Here is a 12,552-nt window from a genome sequence, read left to right as displayed (position 1 = left end):
TTCCAGCCATGAAAGCCTTCGACAACACATGTATTGCTTCAGTTATAGAATCATAGAGCTGGAAGGGACTGCAAGAATCCCTTAATCCAAACCTCTGCCATATAGAAATACAGTGGGTCTGCATATCTGTGGAGGTTTGCTTCATGTGAGAATATCATGGAGGACCTTGTCATAGCCCTTATTGAAGTCAAGATGTGCTACATCCAGAGCATTCTGTTCATATACCACTATCAAAAAAAAAGAGCTAAGATTCACCTGGCATGGATTGTTTTTGAGGAACCCATATTGCTTTTTAGAGAGCATCGCATTGCTTTCTGAGTGCTTACAGACTGTCTGTTTAATGATCTGCTGTAAAATCTTTCCTGGTATTGATGACTGGGAGGTAATTCTTTGGTCCTTTTCCCCCCTTTATGAATATGGGAACAACACTTGGCCTTCTTCAGTCTTCTGGAATTTCTCCTGTTCTCCAGGACATCTCAAAGATGATTGCCAACAGTTCTGAAATTACTTTTGCCAGTTCTTTCAGTACTCTTGGATGTGATTCATATGGCCCTAAAGACTTGGAATTCATTTGGAATATTCAGGTATTTCTATACTGCATTTTTACCTATTCCCCAACTGCATCATCTGCTGTATTATCTTTAAATTTAGGAATACAGTAGAACCTCGGTAGTCCGAGTTAAATGGGCGGATCTCAGCTCAGTCAACCCGGATTACTCGGATTACCAGGTTTCCTCTCCGTTCGGCAGGTGCTTGGTCCAAGCACCCGCCAAACGGAGAGGAAACTTCTCCCTTCGGCAGGTGTTTGGGCCAGCCATTGAGCAGGTGAAGGAGCAGGGCCGCAAAAGTCCTCCCCTTTTACCCGCCCGTGTCTCGGCTCCTTCATCACACCGGTGGTCAGGAGCACCAGCGCCCGGCGTGGCGAAGGAGCCAGCCATGCGTATTGCTAGGTAGCTTGCTATCTACCTAGCAACACTCACACCTAGCCAGCCAGCAAGCAGGTGAATGGGGAGGGCCGCAAAGGCCCTCCCCATTTACCCGCTTGGATTGCATGGAGACTCGGACGAGCAGGGCTCGGACGAGCGGGGTTTTACTGTATTTACCTTTTGGGAGGAGACTGAGACAAAGAAGGTGTTGAATAATTCTGTTTTTTCCCTGTCCTCTCTCAGCATTTTGCCATCACCTGTATACAGTGGCTTTACCATTCCCTTATTTTTCTTTTTGCTGCAAACATAACCCAAACATAACAAAAGCCATTTATATTATTTTAACCTCTATAGCAAGTCTAAGTTCATTCTGCACTTTGGCTTGTCTAACTTTCTCCCTTCACATGCTGGCTATTGGTTTGAATTCTTTTTTGGTAATTTCTCCTTTTCTTTAAAACAGTGCTGTTGAAGCAATAATAACTAATGAGGTGAGTGTTGTTATCTCTTTGCGTCCAACCACCTCATGGTGATGAAAGGTGTTTAGGTGACCTGAGAAGAAGCCAAGAATGACTAATAGTCTATTAAGGAGCATTTTCAAATTAGGATTATAACCCATCTCAACGTTAAAAAAACAGTAATGTTTCACATTAGCTCATTTCTAAATTGCATCATCTAAAAAAGTTGGCAAGGAATTAATAAGAGAAAATGTTTCTATGTATCTGACCACTTGTCTTAATAGGAACTCTAATGTTTGACAGAGGAAAACCAAGCCAATCTTGGCCAAGCAACATCAGGCTGTGATAGTAATGCGGAAGAACACACAACCTCAAAGAAGCTTCCAATTAATGTAACAGTAATGGCGCCAATATGTGTAGATTCAGACCTAGATCACCACAGAGTGTACATGGCCATTAAAGACCATTCTAGAAAACACATTTTATCTGATGTTACTTTTCATTCCATAGGTTTGCAATGGACAATTTCAACTTGAGGGAGCCTTTCTCTTAATGGCCCTTCAAGCTAGGGAAGCAGCTAGGGTAATAGTTCTCAACCTGTGGGTCTCCAGATGTTTTGGCCTTCAACTCACAGAAATCCTAACAGCAGGTAAACTGGCTGGGATTTCTGGGAGTTGTAGGCCAAACAACTGGGGACTCACAGGTTGAGAACCATTGAGCTAGGGAGAAACAGCTGACTTCAGCACTTGGAAAGGTTTCACTTATTGGACTGTAACTCTTTGTTTTCCCAGCCACCATGACTAGCCCTACCAGCTGCATCTATTGATTTCTTCACTGATACTTCAAGTACAGAATTCCTGATCTCCATTCTCTTGGGAATTGGCCTTCAACTGATGGGGAGTTTTTCCGTGATATCAGATTAGGTCTCCGCATGGAGGAAGTGAAGGCCAGATTAATTAGGCATTCAGAAAGACTCTGTGAGAAGTCCTTGAAACCCATGTGTGTGAGGCATGATCTCATGGCTTCTTGATTGGGCTTGGGCTAAAATTAAGTGATGTTTACGTGGTGTTTCTCAGAGCAGACAATGTTGCTAAAAGGTTCAGGTTCCTGTCTCAGCTCTCGAGTTCACAATTCAAGTTTCCTGTTTTTGCCTATGTTCCTGAAAGTGTTTTGCCTTGGGAAAAGTTCCTGCTTTCATGCTTATGGATTTATGCCTGTGATCTTATTGCACATTTTAATTGCATATTTTATGATGTAAATGTGACTGATTGGGCTTGTCCCCATGTAAGCCACTCCGAGTCCCTTCAGGGAGATGGTGGCGGTATACAAAAATAAAGTAGTTGTTATATTATTTTATTGTATGACACAGCAAACAAGATAGATATGCTGGATTTCGTATCACAAAATCACAAGTCGAACACTTCCCAAGTGTCTAGGACTGTGTGATGTATTTTCGGATGATGCATGCAGATCCCAGTAGGGTGGCCTTTTGCAGTTGGCAGATCGTAATTTTGTCAATGTCTATTGTTTCCAAATTATATTGTTGTTGTTGTTGTTGTTATTATTTATCTTACCTACCTTGATTTCATGTACCTTGCCATTTTTGGACTACTGATCTTTTGTATATGGATTACGACTATTTTCTACTGCTATTTTGGAAAATGCCTTTTCCCCTTTATATATGCTTTTCTTGATAAACTGTTGTAGTTAGTACTACTGGACTCTGGTGTGGTGCTTGGTGAATAGGTGTCTTAAGGCTAGATTGCAACAAGTATGGGCAGTCGTCAGGACAATCTCCGCTAAGGAGACATTAAAAGTGAAGACAGTGGTCTTGCTGATCCATACAAACATATAAATTCTAGCTGCATCCATCTTCACCAGCGAGGCATCTTTGTAAAGCCAAAAGTGTTTGGACGCCTATTTGACAGTAAGCTGCCCCTCAAATACTTCACAAATAATAATACTAACATTTTGTGATGATAGTAACCATTGTAATATATATTTTGACTGGTTCACAACAGTACCTTGATACTAATATCTTTCCCTCTTCCCCCCATTCATGCTGCAACAGTGAGGATTAAAGCTGAGCTCAGGGAAACCTGAGGGGGGCGTCATTAGCAGGACAGATTCATTTGCTAATTTCTGCAGTTCAAGCTGCTTTTGTATATGAAACACAGAAAGAGTTCTGTTCTAACTTCCTATCGTACAAAACCTGGGGTGGCTTAATAAAATAATAAATAAATAAATCACGCCACATTCAAATAATTTAAAACATGACACTAAATCCATGGAAACAGTATGCACAAGCGGCCAAATTGAAACATACCAACAACAACTGCCTTTAAAGTGCTTATCCTATACAAACATATGCAACCTTGAGTCGTGAGTAAGCCCCATGAAACAGCATGAGACTTACTCCTGAGTAAACTTCCATGTGGTTTCTCTGTACGTTGCTTAACAAAGGCACACAAAGGAGCCTGGTAACTTGGCAACCCTATAAAAGAGAAGCCTCGGTGACCTTTTCCTTAATATTTAGGAAAAGAGAAAATAAAATATTTTTGGAAGAAACTAAAGGTCCACATTGAAGAACCTTGAAGCCACAGAAGACTTGTCTTGCATTTATTTATTTATTTTTAAAAGAGCTTCCTGATTTGGAGATAAGAGTTATGGAAATGTTGGGATGGTTTTGGAGTGTTTCACACATGCCGATCCCGAAAGCAAGGGGGAATCTGAACAGACAATTTGTCAGAAGAAGAGGGCACAGGGACAGAGCATTTATGAACGGGATTTTAAGAAATGCATAGCATTCATGAGAGGAACAGCATAAATATGGTTGGCCATGCACCTTAGAATTTATGTGCATGAACAAAACAGTTGGAAGATGTGCATCGCAGCTTCCAAAATGCCTCAGTGTGCAAGGATACAGGTCATACAGATGGAAGGATTCTGTGAATTGTAGTTCAAAGACAGTAACCATTCATTGTAATGTTAAGTGGATGGGGAGGGAAGAACAAAGATGGTCAGGAGTCTTAAATCTAATGCTCTCCCAAACTTTTTCCGAAGGCTGTGCATAATGCAGCATTTTAACAGGGTTGTTTTTCTTCCCATCAGAGTGGAAAGTAAGCTAGTTCTTTGGAAAAGCACCTAATAATACAAAGGAGAAGGATGTGCTTTTGGACTGCAACTCCCATCAGCCTTCATCAGCACATTGCACTGGAGTCACAAGAGCACAAGACGCAAAAAGAATGTACTCTTCCCACCCTTTTTTTTTTTTGCTGACATCTCTAAGCCTATTTCTATTTCTTGAGAATTTTAATAAGAACACTAAAATTTAATAGGGCTGTCACTGATTACAGAGTTTTCCATTGATTGATTTGTCTGCCTTTTGACAGATTAATTGTTAATTAAATTTAAATACATTTGCATATTGCCAAAACTCAGGGTTTTTTTTAATAGGGAGGCATGAGGGGGAGGCAGGATGATTGATAACTGAAGAAAACCTGCAGGTATTAAATTCACACCAAAAGTTCTGGATCACATGCCACAGGTGCAGAGTTACAAATCCCATTATCCTTGACCACTGGGTATGACTGGGGGTGGCAGCCCAAAAAATCCAGGATGAGGAAAAGTGGACCCTGATACGATATGTAGGGTTTCCCTCTTTCCATAACATAGCAACACAAGAGAAGCAGAATAACTTTGTTTACTTGCATTGAAACAACAGCCGAATGGGACATTACAGGACCAAAAACAACCATTACTTGGTAGACTTCATGTCTGCCATGGTTCAAGAAGGACTCAATAGGGGAGGTTTTTCATAAGCTTTGTCCATAATTGTTGTTGCTGTTGTTGTTGTTGTTGTTGTTGTTGTTGTTGTTGTTGTTGTTGTTGTCTGCCTTCAAACCATTTCTATATTATGGTGGCCTTATGGCAGGAGTATCAAACTCATTTCAATTGAGGGCTACAGCAGCCTCCAAAGAGCCATTAAATCAATGGATGGGGAATCTGTGGATAGAGTGGGCCAATGATAGATAGATAGATATATACACACATATATACATATGTACACACATAGTGGCCAGTGCTCTTTAATTTTTAACCCAATTTGGGTCCCAGACATTACTGAACGACAACTCCCATCACGTTCCATTATTATCCACCATATGGACTGTGGATAATAATAATAATAATAATAATAATAATAATAATAATAATAATAATAATAATAATAATTTATTTATGCCCCACCACCATCTCCCCAAGGGGACTCGGGGCGGCTTACATGGGGCAGTGTTCCGTCTCCCAGGGGTTTGATTTGCATTTTCCCATGGTTGTAGGGAATAGCACCCTTTTTTGCATTTTTCCAGGGTTGCTACAGACTCAACAACTCCCTGACAGTTAACCATTAGCAGAGATTTGTAATCATTTTGCAAGGCCTTTGCTGCTGAAAGCTTGCAAAGTATCTTTTTGTTCTTGAGGCCGCCCCTTTTCCTGGGGATGAAATCTCCATTTTGAGAAGCCTCATTTGCTTTTTACAGAAGAGAAAAGAACTCAGATGTGCTTGTGTGGCCAAGCAGGCCAGCTCAGACAAGCCATCGTAAGTACTGACCTCTGGTGCTGAGCTCAGATAGGGAAAGACCTGCTCTTTCTAATATAGCAACTCAGCACTGGGGCAGAGAATATCTCAGGATTTCTCTGCCATTGGAAGAAGCTCCAACTACTTCGTCTCCAAGCTAGCTTTGAGCTTTGATAGGGAAAGACCTGCTCTTTCTCATATAGCAGCTCAGGGATAGGGTAGAGATCATCTCAGGATCTCTTCGCCTTTGGAGGAAGTTAGCCCAGCAGCTAAGGGGAAAAGCAAGAAAGAAACATCTGCATGATTTTATAAGTTGACTGTTTATATTTGTAACCTTAACTACGTGTGCCAAGTCTGTCAAGGACTTTGAGAAAATAAAAATCTTGTTTGATGTTCAACTTGAAGTGGCCTTGGTTACTGGGACTCCTGAGCTTCGAAGTAAGGCCCCGCAGTTCACCCGGGCAAAGAAAACAGCACATCTTAGTTTATCATAGATGCCCGGGTGTGACGGCATAGGCAGAGCCCGAACAACATAATTAAATAAAAACAACATACATACAATTCACAGTATAACAAGATAAAAACAAAATACAATATAAAACAGAGATATTATAATAGTTAATAATAACAGTCAACCACCAAATACAATTCTGTCACCTACATAGGTGGAGGAACTGAAGCATCTATGCAAAAGTACAATGATGAGATAAAATGCATAGATAATAAAATAGGGACCTAATAAATACCGTATGGGGTTTGTTAGCTAATGCTTGTCTCACCAAAGGCCAACCGAAATATCCAAGTATTTAGCTGTTTCCTGAAGGAGGATAATGGGAATTGCAACCCAACAGCACTTGTGGCTTTGAGGTTGGGACAAGGCTGAAGATGGATAAACTGCAACCTTACAGATGTTACTGCATCACAACCCCCATCAGCTCTAGTCATGATGCCTAATGGTACAGGAGTTGCATTCCAGGATCTGGAGGGCTGCATAAAATGACACGGAGGGCCTTCCTTGAATTTTAACACAGATGCCCTTAAAGTCAACCTGTCATGGGTTTTTCTACCGTGTTTCCCCGAAAATAAGACAGTGCCTTATATTAATTTTTGCTCCCAAAGATGCTCTAGGTCTTATTTTCAGGGGATGTCTTATTTTTCCATGAAGAAGAATTCACATTTATTGTTGAACAAAAAAGTGAATATTTATTATATACTGTACATGAGTTGTCATCATAAACCAGAATAACCAGACAAACTGTGAATCCCATCAAGAATTTCTTTTTACTACCAATATTTCCATGTACAACACTCTATGGCACATACATTTACCGATCCTGCATGCTCTGGTGTTCTGTTTGGCGGGCATGCTTCCAAACAAAAACTTTGCTAGGTCTTACTTTCGGGGGAGGCCTTATATTTAGCAATTCAGCAAAACCTCTACTAGGTCCTATTTTCTGGGGATGTCTTATTTTAGGGGAAACAGGGTAAGCAGGGAGCATGTGGTGGAAGCTCCTTCCTTGGAAGCTTTTAAAGAGAGGCCGAATGGCTATCTGTCAGGGGTGCTTTGATTGTGCTTTTTCCTGCATGGCTGGGGATTGGACTAGATGGCCCATGTGGTCTCTTTTAACCAAGCCTGTAGCCAAGGGAGCTGTTTAGGGGTTCAAACCACCCCTGAAAATGTTACGTTAAAAAATATTTATTTATTTACTATACTTTTACCCCACCCTTCTCACCCCGGAGGGGACTCAGGGTAGTTAACAACATGGCCATAATTCAATGTTGTTTAAAACAATTATAAAGAATTACAAAGAATCCCCAAAAAGTCATTTAAAATACACATTAAATTACAATAAAACACAATTAAAACCATTAACATTACGTTAAAAATATCTTTGTATTCATGTGTATTTAACTGGTTAACATGCCAAGTCTATGAGAAGCAAAAATTAGAGTACCTCCAGAACAACAAACAATATCTCAACGAAATGTTGATTATTCAAACAATCATTACCTACCTTTCTTCCAATTTACATTGCAATAGAAACAATAACTGTCATAGTGGAAGCAACCATAGTGGGAGCTGCCAAAATGAAGTAGCTGGCAGGCAAAGCCTAAGGCTCCAGACTGGGGTGGGTGGTGGGTGCGGGGATTTGACCTGTATTGCAGGGGAAAACTGAGGAAACTGGTTAAACTAATCCAGTGTTCCCAAACTTATTTGGCCTACAGCCCCCTTTCCAGAATAAATATTACTCAACGCCCCCTGGAAAGGGGGTGTGGCTTAGAGGGGTGGGAATGGCTTCTGCTCAAGAGGGCGGGGCTGAGCCTCTCCCCTAGTCCAAGATGCAGGGCTGGGAGGGGGAGGGGGAGGTGGGCGGAGCCACAAATGGGTGGCCAGGACTGGGATGGGCGGAGTTATGAGCTCTGTGGCAGGGCTGAGCTTCTATCCCTGTCCTGTGGTGCCTGCCAGAACACAGGGGGCGGGGCTAGAGGAGTGGGCGGGGCCTCTTCCCAAGTGCCTGACGGGGCTGAACCTCTATATCCTGCCCCTGTGTTCTAACAAGCGCCTCAGGGAGGTATATAGAGGCTCAGCCCTGTCTCGGGCTCTTGGGAAGAGGCTCCGCCCCCATCCCTAGCCCCACCCTTTAGTCCTAAAAGACCTCTCAGGAGATGTATAGAGGCTCAGCCCTGTCTCGGGCACTTGGAAGGAGCCCCCCCCTTCCCTAGCTCCACCCTCTGTTTTCCAACAAGCGCCTCAGGAGAGGTATATAGAGGCTCAGCCCTGTCTCGCGCTCTTGGGAGGAGGCTCCGCCCCCATCCCTAGCCCCACCCTTTAGTCCTAAAAGACCTCTCAGGAGAGGTATAGAGGCTCAGCCCTGTCTCGGGCACTTGGAAGGAGGCCCCGCCCCCTTCCCTAGCTCCACCCTCTGTGTCCCAACAAGCGCCTCAGGAGAGGTATAGATTCTCAGCCCTGTCTCGGGCTCTTGGGAAGAAGCCACGCCCACTCCTCTAGCTCCGCCCCCATGTCCTAACAGGCACCTCAGATGCTCAGCCCTGTCTCTGGCACTTAGGAAGAAGCTTCGCCCCCCCTGGCCCCGCCCCCATGTCCTAATAGGTGCCATCACCGCCCCCCTGGATCGCTGCAGCGCCCACCAGGGGGCGGTAGCGCCCACTTTGGGAATCACTGATCTAATCTAAACAATGGAATAGGAGCAAAGAGAAGACGCTGTTTCATTGGTCTTTATATGAACAAGACTGTTTCTGATGACCAAATGAAAGCTCAACTAGTGCAAAATCCACACATTCCATTGCCAGGATCTGTATTTATTTATTGTGTCAGAAGCAAACTGAGGGTACAAGGTGTAATGTATTTGAAAACACAAAGCTTAAAAAACACACAACAACAACAACAACAACAACAACAACAACAACATGGCATTATACTAAATGTCCTTTGACCAGAAGAAGCTGGCCACTTGGAGTGCCTCTGGTATTGTTGTAAGAAGGTCCTCTATTGTGCATGTGGCAGGGCTCAGGCTGCATTCCAACTCTACGATTCTATGACTCTGCCATGGTCTCCCAGTGGGTTTCCGTTTTGCACACATCTGTGGCAGGCATCCTCTGAGGTGGTGAGGTCTGTTGGAAACTAGGAAAAGAAAGTTTATATAAAGAGCAACACTCACAATCTCTGAGGATGCCTGCCATAGATGTGGGTGAAACGTCAGGAGAGAATACTTGTGGAACATGGCCATGCAGCCTGGAAAACACACAACAACACTGTGATCCCGGCCATTAAAGCCTTCGACAACAACACTCAGAAAACTGGGGGATTCCAGTCAGAAAGCAATCAGGGCCAGCTAACACCTCCCAACAAAGGATTCCTCCCAGGCAGGGAACAGGCAGGCTTTGAAACTGTAAGGTTATTCAGTGCTAATCAAGGTGGCCAACTGCAACATTCACACTTGCCTCAAACAGAGAAGAGTTCTTCCCATTCCACAGAGATATAAACCCCACTTGCCTAGTTTCCAACAGACTTCACAACCTCTGCGGGTGCCTGCCATTGATGTGGGAGAAATGTCAGGAGAGAATGCTTTTGGAACATTGGGGCCGGGCTGTGGCGCAGGCTGTTGAGCAGCTGCAATAAATCACTCTGACCATGAGGTCATGAGTTCGAGGCCAGTCCGTGGCGGGGTGAGCACCCGTCAATTAAAAATAAAAAATAGCCCCTGCTTGTTGCTGACCTAGCAACCCGAAAGATAGTTGTATCTATCAAGTAGGAAATAAGGTACCATTTATAAAAGTGGGGAGGCAAGTTTAACTAATTTATGACTTGGAATGAGGAAGTGCCGTCAGAGTGGATGATGAAGCAGCTGCTCCCCCCTGTGGCCAGAATCGAACATCCCCTCAGGAGAAGGTTAAATTGCCTCTGCATCTGTCTGTCTCGGTCTCTGTTTGATGTGTTTATGGGCATTGAATGTTTGCCCTATGTGTGTATAATGTGATCTGCCCTGAGTCCCCTTCGGGGTGAGAAGGGCGGAATATAAATACTGTAAATAAATAATAAATACTTGTCCGAACGTATCTCTTCCTATGAGCCAGGAAGATCCCTAAGGTCATCTGGTGAGGCCCTGCTCTCGGTCCCGCCTGCCTCACAAGCGCGGCTGGTGGGAACGAGGGACAGGGCCTTCTCGGTGGTGGCTCCCCGGCTGTGGAACACCCTCCCCAAAGATATACGGCAAACCCCAACCCTTTTGAGTTTTAGAAAAGCCTTAAAAACATGGCTATGTGCTCAGGCTTTTAACAAATAAAAGACAAAGACGGCCCAGACTGATGTATGGATAAAGCACGAGGATATTGTATGAACGGATTTTAACCATATGTTTTATATTTTATACTGTACTAGCTGTGCCCGGCCACGCGTTGCTGTTGCCTTGTCTGGTGGTGTTGGTGAGAAATTGTTGAGGTAGTGGTGGTATTGAATGTCTGTTGTATGGTTGTCTTTATGTTTAGTATGCACGCTAAAGTGGATTATATGGCAATGTGGAGTCAAGATAATCCAGTTCAATGCAGATAATATAAGATTCTAAATGGGTTATATAGCTGTGTGGAAGGGCCTTGAGTCTACACTGCCATATAATCCAGTTAAAATCTGATAATCTGTGGAAGAGGCCTAAGTGAGGCCTAATTGTGCCTGTCCCCTGGGCTGAATAGGTTGCTAGGAGACCAAGTGGGCGGAGCTTAGCCTTCAAACTGGCAACAATTGGATAAAAACTATTATTCCTCTCCCTGTATCAACCTAGATTGTTGTATCAACCTAGAGCCGTGAATGATGGGTTGTGTTGTCAAATTTCGAGGTTGGGGGGCCTGTAGTTTTGTTGTTTTGTCCGCTGCCCTGATGCCATCACGCTTTTATATATACTGTATTTAACTATTTGTAATATATTTTATATGCTGTTTGTTTTAATGATGTGTCGGCATTGAATTGTTGCCAATTGTATGCCGCCCGGAGTCCCTTGGGGTGAGAAGGGCGGAATATAAATACTGTAAATAAATAATAAATAAATAAACATGGCCATACAGCCCGGAAAACTCACAGCAACCCAAAAAGGATCCCCCTTGTTGAGCAATGCATCTCCAGGAGCTCAGCGTGGAAAGCGTCCGCTAGGGGGAGACACGGAAGGGGAAAAAAGCCGCGAAGGGGGCGTGGCGGCGAGCGGGGAGGGGGCGTGGCCTGCCTGACGCGCGCCGCGGCCAGGCAGTGAGTATAGGCTGCGCTGTCAGGCCGGTGTCAGTCTGATGAAGATTGGCATGCAGGTAAGCTGTCATTCAGGGGAGGCCGAGCGGCGGCGCGTGGCGGGCGGGCGGGCTCGCAGGCAAGGCAAGGCAAGGGAAGGCAAGGCAGGCAGGGGCGGGCAGAGCGGGCTCCTCTCGTCTCTCCGCGCTCGGAGCGGCAACGGCAATAGCAATAGCAATAGCGACGCAGCAGAGGCCATCGCAAGCAAGGCAAAGCAGAGGAAGGACGCTTCGGGTGGGGAGGGGGCGTAGAGCGGCATCTCTTGTTGTGATCCTTCTCTTTTTTAGTCTTTGCACGATTTGCGCTTTGCAGGACGGCCAAAAGGGAAGAGGGCGGAAAAGGGGCGCCTGCCTGGGCGGTTTGTTTTGGGTGGGTGGCTCGGAAAGTTGAGGAAAGGGAGCGTCGGGAAGCGGAGCTCGCCCTTGGTTCTGTTTTCTGTCCTTCCTTCTTTCCTCCGGCCGCGGAGGAGACAAAGGGACGGGGGCGCGGATACGGGGGCGCGGATAGGGGGGCCCGACCCCGCACCGGAGCCCCCTCCCTTTCCCCACGGATTCCCCTTCCTCAGAACCCTTCCTGGTTGGCATTGACAGCACTGGAGGAAACTTTCGCTCCGTGCAAGAGGCGGGCTTGAATCTCCCCCCTTCCCCAAAAGGCGCCTTTTCCGACGCAGAAGAGTTCTTCCTTCCTTCCGTCCTTTTCACATTAGTCGAGCCCTGCGAATGCCTTCCCGCCTTGGACTGACCCCTTCCCATGGGAACCTTGGGGTGTTTACTGTTTATTATGTCTTGATTAGTTGGTAAACAC

At 44.7% G+C, this 12,552-nt stretch overlaps 1 protein-coding gene across 5 annotated transcripts in view; it reads left to right on the top strand.

The window, feature by feature from the left end:
* Positions 1–12,552, top strand: part of pknox2 (PBX/knotted 1 homeobox 2) — a 345,146-nt gene that overhangs the window by 24,128 nt on the left and 308,466 nt on the right. For 3 of the 5 annotated variants that reach the window (XM_016996784.2, XM_008119098.3, XM_016996782.2), the window contains exon 1: positions 11,669–11,768. The exons of the other annotated variants lie outside the window; for them this stretch is intronic. The gene's annotated coding sequence lies outside the window, so the exon portion shown is untranslated. Of the gene's footprint in view, positions 1–11,668; positions 11,769–12,552 lie in introns of those variants that run through there. 5 annotated transcript variants of the gene reach the window in all.

Source organism: Anolis carolinensis, unplaced genomic scaffold, assembly GCF_035594765.1.
Source record: "Anolis carolinensis isolate JA03-04 unplaced genomic scaffold, rAnoCar3.1.pri scaffold_8, whole genome shotgun sequence".
NCBI lineage: Eukaryota > Metazoa > Chordata > Lepidosauria > Squamata > Dactyloidae > Anolis > Anolis carolinensis.
Note: the sequence above shows the minus strand (reverse complement) of the source record. Positions and strands in the feature narration are given on the sequence as shown.